The 20,066-nt window shown below is 47.7% G+C and overlaps 1 protein-coding gene across 4 annotated transcripts in view; it reads right to left on the bottom strand.

Annotated features, from left to right (window-relative positions):
* ATMIN (ATM interactor) overlaps positions 1-17,149 on the bottom strand; it is a 41,370-nt gene extending 24,221 nt beyond the window's left edge. The window contains exons 1-2 of one of the 4 annotated variants that reach the window (XM_068128985.2): positions 17,110-17,149; positions 16,846-16,975 (exon numbers count right to left, since the gene is read on the bottom strand). The gene's annotated coding sequence lies outside the window, so the exon portion shown is untranslated. The other 3 variants (XM_068128984.2, XM_078784446.1, XM_068128986.2) reach the window with 3 other exon arrangements.
* Between the last annotated feature and the right edge of the window lie 2,917 nt (positions 17,150-20,066).

Here is a 20,066-nt window from a genome sequence, read left to right on the forward strand (position 1 = left end):
TCTACCACACCTGGTTGTCTTTTTGCCAGTTTCTTATGACACTGGGTACAGATTTTCTGTGCACTTTGCAGTTTGAGGCTTGGATGAGCGGCTATGGCTTTTTGGCTAACAGCTCTCAAGCCAGACGACTTTGGTTTTTGCATGAGCTCCAAAGGGATTGCAGCAGGATTTCTGCTTCAAGATGAACTTTTCCTTGGCAGTCGTCATTTTTCTGCAGCTCCTTCAGAAGTGAACTGCCAATTTCTGTTGGTGGCAGGCCTAAGCATTACACTAAGCCAACTTGGACTTTCCCTGGGGATCTTAGACTGTGAAAGTTGCATCACCTCGACTTACCCACATGGGAAATCCCAGTTGGAATTCCCCAGATGAGAATTCCCCTCAGGCCCAGTTGAAAATGAAAGTATATGATACTTCAAAGCAATTGATGGTTGTTCCCTGTGTTCCCTGTCATGGCTAGGTTAGAATGATTGTATAATACATTACAAATGCTGATTTTCGAACCTATATGCCATACGTACATGTACATTATTGCTCATATCTCAGAAACTATTGGAGTGCCCATCACAAAACTTATGTGGAAGCTTCTTGACATCATAAGGTACATCTGGGATGAATTTGAGGAAATTTTAAGGATACATTTTTTTGGGATTCACGATTGAAGTTTATATTTTGTGATAACTTTTTTGTGATTGGAGGTAGGAAAATGTTGCCCAGACAAATTTATAGGGCATGAAAATACCTTTAAAATGACACCAAAACCAGCTCTCTAGGTGTTATACTTTTAGAGATATGGCCATTTGAATTCGCGACATCGCGCTAATTAGTCCAAAGTTCGTTAACCTGTATCTCACTAATTAAGAGGCTGTTAGCAAAAATATTTGAGTTCTAGCTGTTTTTCATGGGTCCCAATTGGTTCCCAAAGTTTTACAAAAATCTGAGAGATGACGGCAGATTCTTTGATGATTTGACATGGAATGACCCTATATTTAATTCTTGTATTGTGCTGTATTTACATAAAAATCTCATGAATAATATTTTTACTATTCGTATTGTATTTTACCAATTTGATTTGGTGTCGTTTTGTGATATGAAAGAAAACTTGTTTTAATCTGCCAATTGCAGCTCCCTGTGCTAGCATACGTCTGACGAGTTGTAATATATTGATAAGTTCAGAGCTGTGTGTGGTTGCTCTCACAGTCCTATAGTCGTGGCCAAAAATATTGGCACCCTTGTACTTTTTTCAAATAACTCACAATATTCTCTAAAAATTAAGTTTAAATTGTTTAAATTGACAGAAGAAGTTGGTCTCCACAATTCTTTATTTCACTGTTACTTTACCACATTCACTGTTAATGTTACAGAACCTTTGTTTTTGATGCAGAACTTAATATATCCTTTAACATCAGATAATAAAAAGAAATGGCATTGACAAAATTATTGACACCCTTGACTTAATGTGGTAGCACGGCCTTTGGGTAAAATAACTGCAGTTAAGCGCTTCATATAGCCATGAATGAGCTTCCTCCACCTCTACTGGCAGTTTGGCCCACTTTTCTTGTTGAAACTGCTCCAGTTCTCCCAGAATTGGAGTGCCTTCTCCCAACTGCTGTTTTCAGATCTCCCCACAGGTGTTCAATTGGATTTAGATCTGGATTCATTGCTGGCCACTTCAGAACAGTCCAGCGTTTTGTCTAAAACCATTCCTGGGTGCTTTTTGAAGTGTGTTTGGCATCATTGTCCTGCTGCAAGACGCATGACCTTCGACGGAGACCCAGCTTTCTGACACTGGGTTGAACATTGTGCTCCAAAATGCCTTGGTAATCTCCTGATTTCATGATGCCAAGCACACATTCAAGGCACCCAGTGCTAGAGGCAGCACAGCAACCCCAAAACATCACTGAACCTCCTCCATGTTTGACTGTAGAGAAGGTGTTCTTTTCTTTGAAGGCTTCATTTTGTTTTCTGTAAACATAGAGATGATGTGCTTTATCAAAAAGCTCTAATTTGGTCTCATCTGTCCACAGAAGGATTTTGGCTTTTTCAGGTGTGTTTTGGCAAACTCCAGTCAGGCTTTCTTAGCAGCGGGATCCTCCTGGATCTCCTACCATAGAAACCCCTTTCATTGAGTTGGCGATGGATGGTGCAAGTTGAAACTGTCGTACCTTGTGTCTGAAGGTCAGCTTGAATCTGTTTGGCAGTTGATCGATGTGCTTTCTCCACCATTTGAACAATCCTTCACTGCAATCTTCAATCCAGTTTTCTCTTGCGGCCACGTCCAGGGAGGTTAGCTACAGTACCATGTGCCTTAAACTTCCTGATAACATTACGTACAGTGGACGTAGGAACATCAAGGTCTCTGGAGATGGACTTGTAGCCTTGTGGACAGTATACAGAAAGATAAGATTTGTAGAAGTCCTGTAGAAGGACTTCTACAAATCTTATCTACTCCTGTAGAAGGAAAGATAAGAAAATAATATGCAGAAGCTTTTTAGAGACACAGTGAATTCCTTATACAAGCTTAATTAAATACCCATGGACAGAACAAACAAAACAAACTCACGTACGCAAATGGATGTAAGGGCAGGAATCGTTTGGAGGGATGAGCAGGTGGAATCACAGGGCACAGCGAGCAGGTCCACTCCGGGCGTGGAGCGAGGAGCCGGCAGCTCCTTGTATTCGGCTTTACAGCGCACGCCGGCAGGGTCACTTGGCTGGTTGAAACGGGGCTGGTTGAAGCGGCTCTTTGTCAAAGGCTTTTCGTATCTCTCACGCAACTCCGGTGCTACTCTGAACTCTCTCCCGGTGGACTGCCAACCCTCTTACGCACCTGGACTCATCTGCCGTATCTCTGGTGTAGCTTGTTCCAGCGATCGTCACACCCTTCTGTCCAAACCTTCAGCGCGGGTCTGACACGCCCTCCTCGGTTTCGGTACCGCCCTCCCCCGCCGTGCTCTGTTTCGTGACCTTGTATGGTAATCCCACGGGCTTGTCTCCTTATTTGGGCATGGCGCCGACGGCACGCCCCTCATGGCAAGCCACGGGCTTGTTTCCTTATTTGGGCATGGGGCTGACGGCACGCCCCTCGTGGCGAGCCACGGGCTTGTTTCCTTATTTGGGCATGGGGCTGAACAGCCCCGCCCTTCGTGGCGCGCCCTGGGCTTGCCTCTCCCGGGCGACCCCGCCCCTCCTGTTCAAACAGAGCACGGAGCACATATTCACTATAGCAGCGAAATGAGAGGGCGTGCACCCCACGCTTGTGAACTGCTTTACCCGCAGATGGAGAGTTTGGCTGGGAAATGGAAGTATTGAAGGGGAGCTATTCTTAATTGATTCGGTGCAATGGAGTGTCCTTCTAATGGAAGACAAGGCCTTACTCTAAAACACATAATAAGATATAAGCTACTGAACAAGGGTTTTATCGTGTCCTTCAATGTGGTGTTTCATGGAATTAACTACCGAGACGCCCTTTTTACCTTTACACAACTCTGGAGGCAGGAGGGGCCATATTCAACAATGTTCATCACCATTTCCAATATAATACAACACAATCAAAAAAAATGCAATCCTCATATCCGCAACAATATATATAAAAATATCTCGCGCTTTATATTTCACCTGTATGCAGCATACAAGTTGGCAGGATGGCCTGGACTGGAGGTACGCACACTTGACTCTAAACTGTCCAGCCTGGGTTTGAATCCCGACCCAGCTATAACCTGTCATGTCGGTGTTTCACAGGCAGGGTGATTCATCAGTGTGTACCGCTAAACTGGGCGCCCCGTTTGCGTCCCATTAGTTGTTGGATGTTAAGGATCTCACCGTGTCTTCCACAAAGAGAAGGCGAGCTATCGCCGGCACTCTGAACAAGTTGTGGCCTGGCATGCTCTTCTCCTCTGCTGTTATATACGTCCTGTTCGGCATCTTTTTCCAGAAGAGCCCTGTCTCGTCATAGTTGAAGATTTGCTGGGGGATGTATCCTTCGGCTTCTATCAGTTCGGCAAAAGTTATAATAAAATCTTCAGCTGCCTTCACATCCGAGCTTGCTGCCTCACCATGCCTGACGACGGAGTGAATGCCGGTCCTCTTCTTAAAATTATCAAACCATCCCCGACTGCCTTTGAATGACTCTTCCGATGCCTCGTCCGATGATGTTCCCGCCGTCTGCTGCACCAAATCCCCGTAAATGTCTCGTGCCTTCTCACAGATGATGCTCTCGGTCATGGTATCTCCTGCGAGCTGCTTCTCCGTCAACCACACAAACAACAACTTCTCCATCTCTTCATGGACAGAGGTCCGGAGCTTTGAAATAATCTTAACGCCCTTGGCTGGCGTTATAGCCTTTATCGACTCCTTCTGCTTCAACATCGTACATATCGTATAAGTACTACGATCGTACTGCCTTGCCAAGTCGACAACACGCACACCTCGCTCATGTTTTTCGACGATTACGTGTTTTATATCCAAGCTCGCTCGCTCGTAACTCAGATCTCGGCTCGCATCACAAAGCAAAAAATCGACCGAGCGACGGCTCGTATCTCGGAAAACTCGTAAGTTGGTGCACTCGTAAGTCAAGGTTTCACTGTATATATATATATATATATATATATATACACAGTATACTGTATTCGGTAGGGTGGGCTTCAAAAAATCAAAATGCAGATTTTCTCCGGGACATGGTCTATTTTTGTTCCTTTTGGTGTCAAAGGAAACCACACCAAATTTGAATGGAATCCAATAATATTTAGGGGTGCCACATCAGTGATGAATTTTCCCCCATGCAAAAATAGGAATTCCCAGGCTGGTTCTTCATCATCTGATGGTGGGATATCTCGTCCCAAGAAAAGAAGGCCTATCAACATTGTCACTCCTGAAGTCGCAGCTTCTTTGGATCGTACGAAAACAAGTGACCGAATGGCTGTCCACAACTTGGCATCCATTTGTAGAGCAGTAGGATGGGATCCTGCAGAGCTGGCACTGAACCGATGGACAGTGCGGCGGAATCGCATGATGCATCGATGCAAAACCATGGACGAAATAAAAGAAGCATTTCATCATAATGTGCAGGGTCCTTTAGTGGTCCATTGGGATGGAAAGCTTCTTCCCGATGTCACTGGAGATTTTGTGCATGTGAAGGTGGATCGTCTTCCAATCCTTGTGTCCAACCAGTACCATGGAATGGAGCAGCTGTTGAATGTTCCCAAGTTACCTGACGGGGGAGGAGAAGCTATGGCAACCGCTGTAGTGGACACACTGAAGAGCTGGAACCTTGTGGGCAAGGTGAAGGCTTTGTCTTTTGACACAACGGCCAGCAATTCAGGTGTTCGTGGAGGGGCTGCTGTCCTCATTGAAAAGAAGCTACAGACTGAACTAATTCATTTGGCTTGCCGCCATCATGCGCACGAAATCATTCTGGGAGATGTTTTCACCACTCTTTTCGGTCCTTCATCAGGCCCTGACATCCAGCTTTTTAAGCGGTTTCAGGCGGAGTGGCCGTCCATTGCCCATCACCAACCAAAAAATGGATTCACAGATCCTGATACGGCAGCTGAGTTTGCACAGAACAATGACATGATGGATGAAGCTCTGGAATTTGCTCGTGTGTTTGAAAGATCAGCAGCCACGAGATGATTATCGTGAACTCCTAGAACTGACTGTCATCTACATGGGAGGAATCCCACCTCGTGGAATCCGGATCATGGCTCCAGGAGCAATGCACAGAGCCAGATGGATGGCAAAAGCACTATATTCACTACAGGTGTTCATGTTTCAGTCAGAGTTCCACTTGACACTTCGAGAGGCGAGAGAACTCCGAGCCTTCAACATTTTTGTCTGCCTTGTATATGTACAGGCTTGGTTTCGGGCTCCACAAGCTATTGAGGCTCCCCTGAATGACATTAACCTCTTCAAGAAGTTGGAAAAGTTTGAACAAATCAATCAGAAGATGGCTCAGGCAGCCTTGAAGGCACTTGGCCGCCACACGTGGTACATGAGCCCAGTACTAGTGGCATTTGCATTCTTTGACACCAGAATTGACAAAGAAAGCAAGATCAATATGATTGAAGCATTGAAAAATGACGGTGAAAACCCCTCTCCAAAGAGACCAGCTATCAAACGAGGAACCGCCCTGTCAATCGCTGGCCTCATAACAAAACACACCAAGCATTTCTTCAGCATCCTAGGGACCCCAACTGATTGGATGGATAAGGATCCTGGTTCATGGGAGCAAGAAACCAGCTTTCAGGAAGCAAAGAAAGCCGCCAGTGGCTTAGTCGTGGTGAACGACAGGGCAGAAAGGGGTGTCGCATTGATACAAGACTACAATAAGCTCCTTACAAAGGATGAAGAGCAAAAGCAAGCTCTGCTCCAAGTTGTTGCTGCTCACAGGAAGATGTACCCCGATGCCAAGAAGGCAACAGTGGTGAAACAGGCCCAGAAATAGGAGTTACATTTCTCATTATATTTGGGTTTTTTAATATTATGTGATATGGTGTCTCTTCATTTTATGAACTGAACATTTGGATTGTTATCATTGAATTTGAGTTTTCATAGCAATATAGTGCTATTTGTGCAGCTATTGTAACTTGTGTTTGCTAGAATACAAAGAAAGTGAGTGGAGGGTGGATTTTCATAAAACAAACTTCTGGTTTTGCTTTCGATCCATATATAGAAAAGTTTTGCAGACACCTTTAGTTTGAAGGCTGATGTGGCACCCCTAAATAAAATCAGATTGCTTTCATATTTGGTGTCTTTTCATTTTGGAACAAAAGGAACAACATAAAGCCATGTCCCAGTAAATATTTTTTTTATTTTGAGCACCACCCTGTATTCGGGAATATATTATTCTGGTATATATTATTATTATTATTATTATTATTATTATTCTGGTATTCTGGTAAAATCAACAAATATATTGTTGTGGATATGAGGACTGTATATTTTTTTTGATTGTGTGCTGTATGATTATTATTATTGTTTATTCTGTGCCTCCTGCCTCCGGAGCTGTGTAAAGACCAAAAGGGCGTCCCATAGTCCACAAGCATACACGTCAGCCAATCATAGAATATCCATGTTCGATAGTTATCTCTTATTCTGTGTTTTAGGATAAGGCTGTATCTCCCATTAATTGAAAGTACTCCATTGCACCAGTGAAAGAGAATAGATCCCCTTTCCTTCCCATCCCCAAAATCTCCATCCCATATTACATCCCCTCTCGTCATTGCCGAGCCTCGATTGCCCATATTACCTCCCCTCCAATAACCGCCATTGACCACGAGGCTCGAGTCAGGGAAGAAAGGCGTGTCTCCACCTCGTCAGAGGGGAGGAGGGGCGTGCCCGCCCGTCGTCATCCAGGGCGGAGCCCGAGGGTCGCGCGACCAACCAGGGCCGAGGTGAGCACCCCGATGGGCGTGTCCTGAACGCCGGCGGCTTAACCGCCGGAGGCGCTATAAAAAGGCGCGCACGGAAGTAAAAAGAGAGGTGGTTGGACAGTTGGTTGGTTGCACAGAGTTGGTTGCGCAGAGAGTTGGTTGCACCGTTGGTCAGGGTTGGTTGCACCGTTGGTCAGAGTTGGTTGCACAGAGTTGGTTGCGGTGAGGAGTCGGTGGTCAGAGTGAGGGACCAAGAAAGAGTGGAGGGTTTGGACCAGACGAGTGGGACAAGGCCTGGCAAGGCAAGTGGAGGCGGGAGCAGCAGCGACACCCGGCAGCCGCTTGGGGCCTGGGCGGCGGTTTGGAGCAGGGCCGAAAAGGAACGGCGGCTGCTAAACGCGCCGATCGTGCTGCATGACCCCCCCTTGGACCTCCCTCTCCCTCCAGCCATCCACATCCTGCGATTCCTGCAATTCCCCGCGTGAGTCAGTGTCTTTTGTTTGTTCTGTCCTGGGATAAGTTAAGCCTGTAGATAAGCTAGTATTTGCACTGTGTCACCTGCGTCTTATGTGTTGTAAATAAACTTGATTGCTCCTTTTTGCTTGTGTGTGTAAATAATAAACCCCATTACTCGTCTGTACGTCTTCTCGTTTTAATTCCTTTTCCTCTTGCATTGCGTCGTTTTTGTCTTTTCCCTCATTGAGCAGCTACGGTGCGATACGGCCAAAGTTCTGGGTGAATCGGGTGAGTTTTGTTAGGTCGCGGTCTTACACCACCGCTCGGTCTATAACATCTGTCCGCGACCTGTAACAATTGGTGTCTGGGAGTGGAATTCGGGTCCCGAACCAAATTTTTAAAACATCTAGAAAAAAAATTTTTGGTCAAAATTACGAGCTGCCGAAATTTGTTTTTTTAAAGCAAAACCCGAATTTTGAAATCGCGCCATGGCTGTTCAAGGCGACGGGATGCCGGTGGGAGAGATAGACGGGGTGGAATCGACCCAGGACCTCGGGGAAATGTATGTGGAGGAAAGGGAGGAGAAAAATGGCAATGTGGTTGAGGGGGTATCAGACGCGCAAAATGGCGCCTCGCACATGGCCACGGCGCCCACGCCCGCGACCGTAGCAGCGCCGCCGTTGGATTTGAACCTTTTGTTGCAACAAATCGTGACAGTACCCTTTGTACTACCAACGGTGGCCCAAATGCAAGCCTTCATGGCCGAAATGAATGCAAAAATGGATAGGATGGGGGCCGATTGGGAGGAAAGGGAGCAGAGGGACAGAGACCGCAGGTTGGGCGAGCAGGTCCCACGGGTGCACGAGGAGGTAAAGCGGGTCGAAAAGCGCTGGTTGAGCGAAGCGGAGGAAAGCACGGGTACAATGACGGGGGTAGAAATCGCGACACGGGGTTTGAAAAAGCCGGCGACCGATGAGGTAGAGGGAATTTTATTAAAGCCAACGGTCGTCGAGGTGAACAAAGAAATTATGGGTATAGTTGAAATTGGAGAGACCGGGGACTTAAAGTTAAAAGAGCAACAATCGGAGGAAGGAATGGAAATTGCTCAAAGTCTAAATGCACATCCTGATGCTGTACTCGCTAACCCGAATGGAAGTTTGCAGGTTCGCGTGGAGAAAAGGATCCCCCAGGTGAGTCGCGCTGTATATTGTGCGGGTAGATTTTGCAGGAGGATGTTTAGCGACAAAAGAATTTTCGCGCGCTTGGGATCGAGGAAGCACCCGGGCGTTGGTGAAGGGTCCCGTGTGAGTGGAAATGGCACGCGTGGGAGAAAAAAGTGTGCGTCGGCGAGTGGGTGTGTTATAAAGTGTGGGAGTGAAACCGAGTGCGAGCGAGAATGCACGTCGGTGTGTACGGGGTGTGACACAGGGAGTGAGAGCAATACGGAGTGCACGCCCATGGTGAGTGTTACGGAGGACGTAACGGAGGAGAGGTGTGGACCGAAGTGTGCGCAAGAGGTGTGGTGTGTAACAGAGAGAGCGTTGGTGGAATGTACGGACGGCGTTGGAACGCCAGGTTTTGTGAGGGTGAAAGGGGTAGCGTATGCTTGTAAGCATGCAAGTAAAGCACCGACGGTGACCGGTTTAGTGGTTAGAGCGACGGATAGCCGATGCGAGCACTCGGTGCGAGCGGTGCTTGGTTGGGTGCGAGGCCCGGCGCGGATCGATGCTGCGTCGCTTCTCTTCGAAGCGTCGTTGCCGATTCGGGCTTGGCCCCGCCCCGCACGGTCGAGTCCGGGCTTTGCCGGGCGAGGCGACCGGTCCGGTTCAAGGGCGAGTGGGAGGAGGCGGAACGGTGCCCCCTCGTGGGGACGGGGTTCCGACCGGGGGAGATTGAGCCATCGGGCCCGGGACCGCAAGGTGCCGCGCCGAGATGGTGCGTGGAGCCTCGGTCCAACCAAACCACCTCCCTTGAACCGAAAGCCGGACGGATTCAACCTGCAGGCAACCAAACCACCCGAATTCATTGCTCGGCTTTACGAAGCCGAGTTTAATGATGTCATGACGCACCGAGGCTAGGATATAGCGGACTGTGATGATGGTGATCGTGATAGTGATAGTGTTTTCATCAGAAATTTAGAAAAGTGAATAGAATTGGCAGTAAATGGAAAATTTTTGAATTGGTTGGAATTTGGACGAACAAAATTGATAGTGGAGAGACCCCCGATGTGGTGGGATGGCAAATCCACCATCCCTCACAGACGTGGGGGCAAATGCGCAATAGTTTACGGGGTGGCTATGACAACCGAGCCAGGGAGGGCTTGGATAATGATAGGGATCTAGCGAAGATGACATTAGGTGACGATAAGGTTAGTTAGTGACTGATACCTGTAGTGGGGACGCAGGTAGATTAGTGTGGATGATAATGACGTGGGAGCGCAATAGTTTAAAGGGACGACTGGGAAGCGCAAGTTTCAGAGGGGAGTAGTTAGCTGAGATGATGCCGTGTGTATGAGGATTGAACAGGTGTGATTGAACAGGTGTGATTGAACAGGTGTGATTGCACAGGTGTGCAACTGAACAGGTGTGTGGAGCAGTGTATGAGGGAGTAGTGGTGATTGTGTGTTGTGTTGACCAACTGTTCCAGGAAGAGGAGGAGGGTGCAGGTGGCACCAGGTAGGATTGCACAGGTGTGCAACGACAGGTGAATGAAAGACAGGTGTATGGAATAAATGGTATGGAGTATTGGAATGGATGGTCGTGGAGTGAGAATGGTGGAAATTGTGGAGTGGAGTGGATGGTGCGAAGGTGTGAATGGGGGAAGAGTGGACCCCCATCACGGATACCCGGGGCGGGTAGTGTAAGTGTTAGGTAGAGGGTACAGGTAAATTGTGGTTGGATATTGGCATCTGTGGTGCGGGTGACAGAATGGTATTTGGATGGGTGCATTAGTGTTGTGGAAATGGCTGGGCGTGTAGCCTGTTAGTATGTGTAGTTGGTTTGGGCACTCCACCACTGTGAGGATGTCGGCCAGGTGAGGCCGCAGGTGGGCTCTGGGAGCCGTTAGTGTCAGTGGGGCCCGAGGATCCGGAGGACGGACCCGGGTAGCCCAGTGCCAGAGAGGGCACCGAGTGGGGAGAGCGCCAGAGGGCCTTCCCCAGGTAGTTAGGTTAGGGCAGGGAGCAGGTAAGCTCGGAGGCAACTGCAGTGGTGGGGGTGTGCAGGTGGGTAGACCTGCTGGGAGAGTTACACGTCGCGGCCCAGAAATTGTGCGAGGGCACCGGGAGATGAATCGGGGGAGTGAGACCCCAAATTGAAAAGCACCACAGTTTGATCAATGGGAATTGGTTATTAGAACCCATAGTGTAAGTTGGCCAATGGATTGGCAGGGAAAGACCCCGGGTAGTGTAAAGTGTGTTAATGTCATTTAGAAAGTAGTTAGGATGAAGTCTCCTCGCACCATCTGCATCCACTCACCTGAGGTGACAGGTACTCCACACCATGCCATGGTTTAATTATTTTTATGATGCAAATGTTTGGATTGTGAGACGCATCATGACGTGGGTGTGACATTGTGCTTTGATGTTCCATCTCTGCCTCCTTATGAGGATTGATGATGAATTTGGTGATGGCAAATTTTGAAGTAGAGGGATTGTGGAGACGAATTTGGTATAGGGGAAATATGGGGAAGACGTGACAGTAGTGACGAATTGGTAATGTGTAGGTTTTGTACATATGGGGTAAGGGCAAGGGTGGGCTAGGTAACAGGGGGGTGACGTACGGTAGGGACGAGCTTTCTCACTTCGCCCTCCGTACGCATTTCGCCTTGCATTGCCTTTTTGACGTGTACCCTTGTGACCTTACCCCTCGCTCAATTGTCTTTCTTTTGTCTCCCACATGACCTGTGCGCCGTTGGGCGCCGAGGGGAGCGTGCGTGGGTCGGCCATTGTGCGCCCGAAATTCCCAGAACCAGCTGTCTGCATCGATGCACCACATTATGGACCACATGCCTGTGGCCGAGCACCACTTATGGACCCCATGGGTTGGGGCATGGCCCCTCTGCTGGAACCGGCCATGAGGGCCCGAAATCTTGCTGGCGGACCTTGGCCACAGGGCACCGATGCCCCACAGGTGAACCACACTAGTCGGCCCTGTGGGCCATAAATAAAATAAATAAGAAGGACACATTGGGCACACTTTATTGCAAATAGGCCGCCAGTAAGCAAAGCAAAAGAGAATGACAACATCTGGAAGACAAATAATAATAACCAGCAGAGGGAGCCGAAGAAGCAAGAGATCACCTGCAGGGTTAGGGGTTGTTGGTTTATTTTTATGGAACACTGATGAACTATGGTGACTGCACCGATTGGTGCTTGGGTGCGTTTTTGGGTGCTTTTAATGGTGCGTCGATGCAGAGCAGACTGTCTCCCCCCAGAAAGAACAATTACAGGTCCTGGGTTAGTTTTGTAAATAAAAATAGTGTCAGTGTAAATAATGCTCCCCACCGTCAGTGTATAGTTTGAAGACCATTCCGCAATTCGGTTAACTGTGGGCGTAAGACTGTTAGGCAGGGTGCAATGGAGCAGCGGGACACATTTATTTATGTTTTAAAACTGTCGCACTCAGGGTCAGGTTAAAAATAGAGGGAACTACACCTACGTGTCACACTAAATAAAAGTTGTAGGCCCGGGCCGTGCCTAAGAGGAGGAGGGTGCAGTGTTGTGGATATGAGGACTGTATATTTTTTTTGATTGTGTGCTGTATGATTATTATTATTGTTTATTCTGTGCCTCCTGCCTCCGGAGCTGTGTAAAGACCAAAAGGGCGTCCCATAGTCCACAAGCATACACGTCAGCCAATCATAGAATATCCATGTTCGATAGTTATCTCTTATTCTGTGTTTTAGGATAAGGCTGTGTCTCCCATTAATTGAAAGTACTCCATTGCACCAGTGAAAGAGAATAGATCCCCTTTCCTTCCCATCCCCAAAATCTCCATCCCATATTACATCCCCTCTCGTCATTGCCGAGCCTCGATTGCCCATATTACCTCCCCTCCAATAACCGCCATTGACCACGAGGCTCGAGTCAGGGAAGAAAGGCGTGTCTCCACCTCGTCAGAGGGGAGGAGGGGCGTGCCCGCCCGTCGTCATCCAGGGCGGAGCCCGAGGGTCGCGCGACCAACCAGGGCCGAGGTGAGCACCCCGATGGGCGTGTCCTGAACACCGGCGGCTTAACCGCCGGAGGCGCTATAAAAAGGCGCGCACGGAAGTAAAAGAGAGGTGGTTGGACAGTTGGTTGGTTGCACAGAGTTGGTTGCGCAGAGAGTTGGTTGCACCGTTGGTCAGGGTTGGTTGCACAGAGTTGGTTGCGGTGAGGAGTCGGTGGTCAGAGTGAGGGACCAAGAAAGAGTGGAGGGTTTGGACCAGACGAGTGGGACAAGGCCTGGCAAGGCAAGTGGAGGCGGGAGCAGCAGCGACACCCGGCAGCCGCTTGGGGCCTGGGCGGCGGTTTGGAGCAGGGCCGAAAAGGAACGGCGGCTGCTAAACGCGCCGATCGTGCTGCATGACCCCCCTTGGACCTCCCTCTCCCTCCAGCCATCCACATCCTGCGATTCCTGCAATTCCCCGCGTGAGTCAGTGTCTTTTGTTTGTTCTGTCCTGGGATAAGTTAAGCCTGTAGATAAGCTAGTATTTGCACTGTGTCACCTGCGTCTTATGTGTTGTAAATAAACTTGATTGCTCCTTTTTGCTTGTGTGTGTAAATAATAAACCCCATTACTCGTCTGTACGTCTTCTCGTTTTAATTCCTTTTCCTCTTGCATTGCGTCGTTTTTGTCTTTTCCCTCATTGAGCAGCTACGGTGCGATACGGCCAAAGTTCTGGGTGAATCGGGTGAGTTTTGTTAGGTCGCGGTCTTACACCACCGCTCGGTCTATAACATCTGTCCGCGACCTGTAACAATATATATATTCGGGAATATATAAATATATTCAGTATACAAGTTCTGGTGTGTGATAGAGAAGCTGATGGAAAACGTGAAAGCTGAGGAAGTTTTTGTGGTAGGAGGAGACCTAAATGGACATGTGGGAAGGAGTATGGACGGTTTTGAGGGAGTTCATGGGGGTTACGGATATGGTGTGAGAAATGGAGAAGGTGAAAGGATTTTGGAGTTTGATGACGGAGCTGATTTGTTGATTTGTAATACTCAGTTCCAGAAATGGGATAATAAGCTTGTTACATACACGTCAGTTGGGTCGACGACAACTGTTGACTACCTGATGTTGCGTAGGCGAGATAGGGGGCACCACCGGGACACAAAGGTGATCCCAGGGGAGGAGGCTGTTTCACAGCACCACTTGGTTGTCTGCGACATAAGGGCGAAGGGTGTGAGGAGAGCTCGGCGGGTGAAGTACCAACCGAGAATGAAGGTGTGGAGGTTGAAAGAGGTGACAGTAAGGGAGGCATTAAAAGAGAGGCTGAGTCGGGTAGAGAATGATGTGGTTGAGCTTGAACGTGGTTGGATGTCAATGAAAGATAGTCTGTTGGGAGCCGGTGGTGAGGTATGTGGATGGACAAAAGGACCACCGAGGCACTCGGAAACATGGTGGTGGGATGATGAAGTTGGAAAGAGGATTTACGAGAAGAGGAAGAAGTTCAAGGAGTGGCAGAAGGCGAAGGGTACGGGAGCAGAAAAAGCAGAGCATGAAAGTTATAAGGCAGCCAAGAAGGCTGCAAAGAAAGAGGTAGCAAAGGCGCATGAGGCATGTAGGAAAATGTTCGGAGAACGCTTGGATTCGGAAGAGGGTCAGAGAGCGGTATTCAGGATTGCAAGCAGATAGCGAAAGAGAGGTGTGATGTGATGGGGGTGAGTTGCTTGAAGGATGAAGTGGGACAAATCGTTGTGGACCCAGATGGAATTAAAGGAAGATGGAAAAGATATATGGAAATGTTGTTGAATACAGAGAATGAATGGGATGGCAACATAGAGAGTAACCCAGTTTTAGGACCGGTAGAAAAGATAACTGAGAAGGAAGTTGAGGAAGCGATAAAAGCAATGAAGAGTAGAAAAGCGGGAGGGCCGACGGGAGTTGTGGGAGATATGTTGAAGGCAGCAGGAAGTTGGGGTGTGAAGAGAATGGCAGAGATCTGTAATCTGGTGGTGAAAGAAGGTCGCATTCCAGTGGATTGGGAACTGAGTACCCTCGTCCCTCTATACAAGGGGAAAGGTCACCCTCTGGAGTGTGGCTCGTACCGAGCGATAAAGTTATGGGAGCATGGAATGAAGGTATTGGAAAGGGTGTTGGAGAGAAGGATAAGGAAGAAGGTGAAGATCGACGAAATGCAGTTTGGATTTATGCCAGGAAGAGGAACGACAGACACGCTCTTTATTGTGAGGCAGTTGCAGGAGAAGAGGAAGAAGTTGTTTCTTGGGTTTGTTGATCTGGAGAAAGCATTCGATAGGGTTCCACGCGAAATATTGACATGGGCATTGAGGAAGTTAGAAGTGGAGGAATGGTTGATCAGAGTTGTGATGGCAATGTACAAAAGAGCGCGCACAGCTGTAAGGACGAAGGACGGGAACAGTGGTGAGTTTGAGGTGAAGGTGGGAGTGCATCAGGGGTCGGTACGAAGTCCACTACTATTTGTAGCTGTGATGGAAGTGCTGGCTCAGACCGTAAAGGAGGGTTTACCGTGGGAGTTGTTGTATGCAGATGATCTGGTGTTGATTGCGGAAAGTATGGATGGACTGAAGGAAAAGATGAACAAGTGGAAGGAATGTATGGAGACAAAAGGTCTGAAGGTGAATATAGGAAAGACGAAGGTGATGGCAAGTGGTAAAGCATGTGGTGAGGTGGAAAGAACTGGGAAGTGGCCGTGTGCTGTGTCAGGAAGGGTGTCGGAGTGAACTCCATTCAGTGTACAATGTGTGCTGAGTGGGTTCATCAAAAATGTAGTGGTCTGAGAGGGTCATTAACCAGTATGGCAGCTACATTCAAATGTGATGTGTGCACAGAGGGAGTGGCAGATGGAGGAAATGTTGAGTTGAATCTTGGAGACGGCGTGAAGCTGGAAGGTGTGAAAACATTTTGCTACCTCGGAGACATGCTGAATGGAGAAGGTGGATCAGACTCGGCAACGGTTGCGAGAGTGAGATGTGCATGGAAGAAGTTTCGGGAACTGAGTGGCGTGCGGTCAAGGAGGGGAGTGTCATTGAAGCTGAAGGGAAAGGTGTATGCTGCATGTGTGAGAAGTGTTATGATTTATGGGAGCGAGACATGTGTCATGAATGTAGAGCAGCAACGAAGGCTGGAAAGGGTGGAAATGCGAATGGTTCGGTGGATGTGCGGAGTGTCGTTGAGAGAGAGGAAGACAAATGATGAATTGCGAAGGATGATGGGAATAGAGCCTGTGATTGATGCTGTGAAGAGGAACAGGTTGAGATAGTTTGGTCATGTGTTGAGGAAGGATGAAAGTGACTGGTTGAGAAGTGATGGAAATGAATGTGGAAGCAAGTAGAGGACGGGGAAGACCGAGAAAGACTTGGCTAAAGATGTTGGAAGAAGAAATGCGGGCAAGGGGGTTAACAAGGGGAGATGCAGAAAATAGGGCAAGATGGAGAAGATCGTCATGGGGACCGCAAGGCTAACCCCCACTCTTGCAGGGAAAATGGCCTTAAAATGCATGTTGTTGTTGTTGTATACTGTATTCGGGACCACTTGAGGCAGCTGCCAGTAGCTTATACACCGCCCAAATAAAGGTATGTGTCAGAAGATAAAGTATGATAAGGTAAATAAAGGTATACTATCACTATGTGCCATATGGTAGGTTCTATGCTAGTATACAGAAATATGCACTAAAGCAGAGGTATGTTCTATTGTTCTTGTTTGTTACTCTGTTGAGAACATTGGTGCTGCTGAAGCAGGTTGTTTGCAAGAGTCATGCTCGGTGGTTTGCCATCCCTCTCCCAGCATTAGTGAGGGTAGTAATTTGGAACTTGTTAATGGCAAAGATGATAGCTCACCTAGTCTTCGCGCAGAACACCGAGGGTCTTTAAATAATAACATCCACCAACTAATGTGGGCAGACGGGACGTCCAGGTGGCAGGTGATTCCCATCCGAGGGTCGCCGCATTCTACCATTGAACGCCATGCCTGGGAAACACCAATGGGACAGCTTGTAGTTGGGTCGGTAATCGAACCTAGGCCAGATAACTTAAAAGCAAATGTGATACTTCCACTAAATTCCCTCAAATCACAGTTAAAGCGGTGAACTGTACCATTCACACCTCTCGCCTGGAAGGCCATGATGACGTCACATCCGTATGGGTGCCGAAAGGAAAGGGACCAAACGAGTTGTTGTTTGTCGAATCGCGCAATTCTGATTTATGTCATTTTAAACCATATAAATTGAAACGCCATTATCCATTTTTAGTGAAGGTTGCGCGCGTTTTACTAACAGGATAATTTTATTACGGATAAAGCACATTTTAAATGACGCGTGTGCACGCTTCAAACGATCGATGGACAAACGTCTGACGTCATCCATTTACGCTTGGGGACTTGGAAGGTTGTAATCCGTAACAGGCAAAAAAATGCAGTTTTGTAATTTTAAAATATCCATGAGAGAACACTTCAAATGAGTTACACCGAGCACAGTTGATGGTCGAATCGCATTCTTATTTAAAAACAACAAAAAAGAAATAAATAAATAAAAAACGGTTTAAAAAACGATATAAAAGATGTACATAAAAAACTTCTTTTTCACTCTCCGTGTACTGCTCTTATACCTCCCAAACCCCAAGAGTCCCTCTGGCTACAGCTTCCCCTCCGCTCCCACCTTTTGTTCATACAGTCGTGGCCAAAAATATTGGCACCCTTGCACTTTTTTCAAATCTCACAATTTTCTCTACAAATAAGTTGAAATTGACAAAAGTATTTGGTTTCCACAATTCTATATTTCACTTTTAATATTGCAGAACCTTTGTTTTTGATTCAGAACTTAATATATCCTTTTAAATCAGAAAATAAAAAGAAATGGCATTGGGAAAATTATTGACACCCAAGACTTCATATTTGGTAGCACAGACATTGGACAAAATAACTGCAGTCAAGCGCTTCCTATATCCATGAATGAGATTCCCACACCTCTCTACTGGCAGTTTGACCCACTCTTCTTGTGCAAACTGCTCCAGTTCTCCCAGATTTGAAGGGTGCCTTCTCTCAACTGCTGTTTTCAGATCTCCCAACAGGTGTTCAATGGGATTCAGATCTGGACTCATTGTTGGCCACTTCAGAACAGTCCAGAATTTTGTCTTGAACCATTCGTGGGTGCTTTTTGAAGTGTGTTTCGGGTCATTGTCCTGCTGCAAGACCCATGACCTTCGACGGAGACCCAGATTTCTGACACTGCGTTGAACATTGTGCTCCAAAATGCCTTGGTAATCTCCTGATTTTTTTTTTGGTGTACAAGATCGAGCCTCGTGAAACAGCTAACATTAATCACACAAAAAGTCAAACCGACACATAAAACACAAAAATAAGGGGAGCGGTAGACAAGATGGGGAGAGAGGGGGAAGGACACAAAAACAACATTTGAGAGCAGGGCCATCGGGAGAAATGTAGGAAAGGGATGGCTTGGGGGGAGGTGGGAGAGGTATAAAACACATGAACACTGCAAGGACTTCCAGGAAAGAAGTTGGAATTTCAAAAAAAGTATATCTGGGGTGAATTAGCGGGGGCAGAAAAGATCAAGGTTTTGGATGGGGAAAGATGAGATGGTGGTGAACAGCTGTTTTAAAGACCTGGAGGGCGGAGTGGGATTGAAGGGGGGAGTGTGGGAGTTTGTTCCAGAGGCGGGAGAAAAGGGGAATGAAAGAGTGAAGGTGAGCAGAGAGCCTAGATTTTGGCAGTTTAACCATAAGAGGTTTGCAGGCAGATCATGTGCGACCTGAAGGAATATTAGGGGGACAGAGCACAGAGAGAGCTGGGGGAGCAAGGCCGGAGAGGAGTCCATAGAAAACAGAAAGACCACCAACCTGCCTGTGGTGAGTGAGTGAAAGGCCCTCTGAGTTAGCTTCATCGCAGGAGATTCCAATGATTCTGAAAGATTTGGTTTCAACAGCGTGAAGCCGAGATATGTGTGAGGCAGGAGCACCGGGCCCAGAGGGGGGAACAGTATTCCATTGAGCTGCGGATGAAAGCCTTGTACGTGGTGAGGAGCTCAGGTGTGCCAACGAAGGACTTCGCACGATGGAGGATGCCCAGTCGTCGACTGGCTTTGGAGGCCAGCTTGGAAATGTGGTTTTCACAAGAAAGATCATTGCAGATAGTGAGACCCAAAAGCTTGAGCGACAGAACTTCTTGGAGAGGATTGTTGAGAAAGTGGATGGGAGGGTTTTCCAGTCGGTCTTTTCGGAGAGACATAGTAGAGTGTGAGATTTGTCAGGATTGAAAGACATGTTCCACTTGTTTGACCAGTCTGTGATTTTGTCCAGGTCTGCAGAGAGTGTGGAGGCTGCAGACTGCCGATCTGAGGGATGAGGAATGGAGTGGCAGATAGTGGAGTCATCAGCAAAGAGATAGAGAGGATTTTCCAGAGAGTCGGAGAGATCATTGATGAAGACCTGAAATAGCACAGGGCCCAGAACACTGCCTTGGGGAACTCCAGCCTGACCAAGAAGGGAAGATAAGAGAAATCCATTCAGGGCCACACGTTGACTACGACTGGAGAGGAAGTCCACAAGCCATGAGTGGAGATTTCCATGGATACCATAGGAGGAGAGTTTGGTGAGCAGAGCTGGGTGTCAGACCGTATCGAAGGCACGTGATATGTCAAGTGAGACAGCTCTGATCTCCTGTTTGGCATTGAGGACCTCCGTCCATTTTTGAGACAGCAGAAGCAACATGTCCAGAGTAGATGGCATGATGATGATTTCAGATTGTAGATTTCATGATGCCATGCACACATTCAAGGCACCTAGTGCTAGAGGCAGCACAGAGACCCGAAAACATCACTGACCCTCCTCCATGTTTGACTGGAGGGAAGGTGTTCTTTTCTTTGAAGGATTCATTTTGTTTTCTGTAAACATAGAGATGATTTGCTTCACCAAAAAGCTCCAATTTGGTCTCATCTGTCAACAGAAGGATTTTGGCTTGTCCAGGTGTGCTTTGGCAGACTCCTGTCAGGCTTTCGTCCCTCTCTCTCAGCAGTGGGGTCCTCCTGGGTCTCCTACCATAGAACCCT

This window comes from Myxine glutinosa, chromosome 9 (genome assembly GCF_964187855.1).
Source record: "Myxine glutinosa chromosome 9, kmMyxGlut1.1, whole genome shotgun sequence".
Taxonomy (NCBI): Eukaryota; Metazoa; Chordata; class Myxini; order Myxiniformes; family Myxinidae; genus Myxine; species Myxine glutinosa.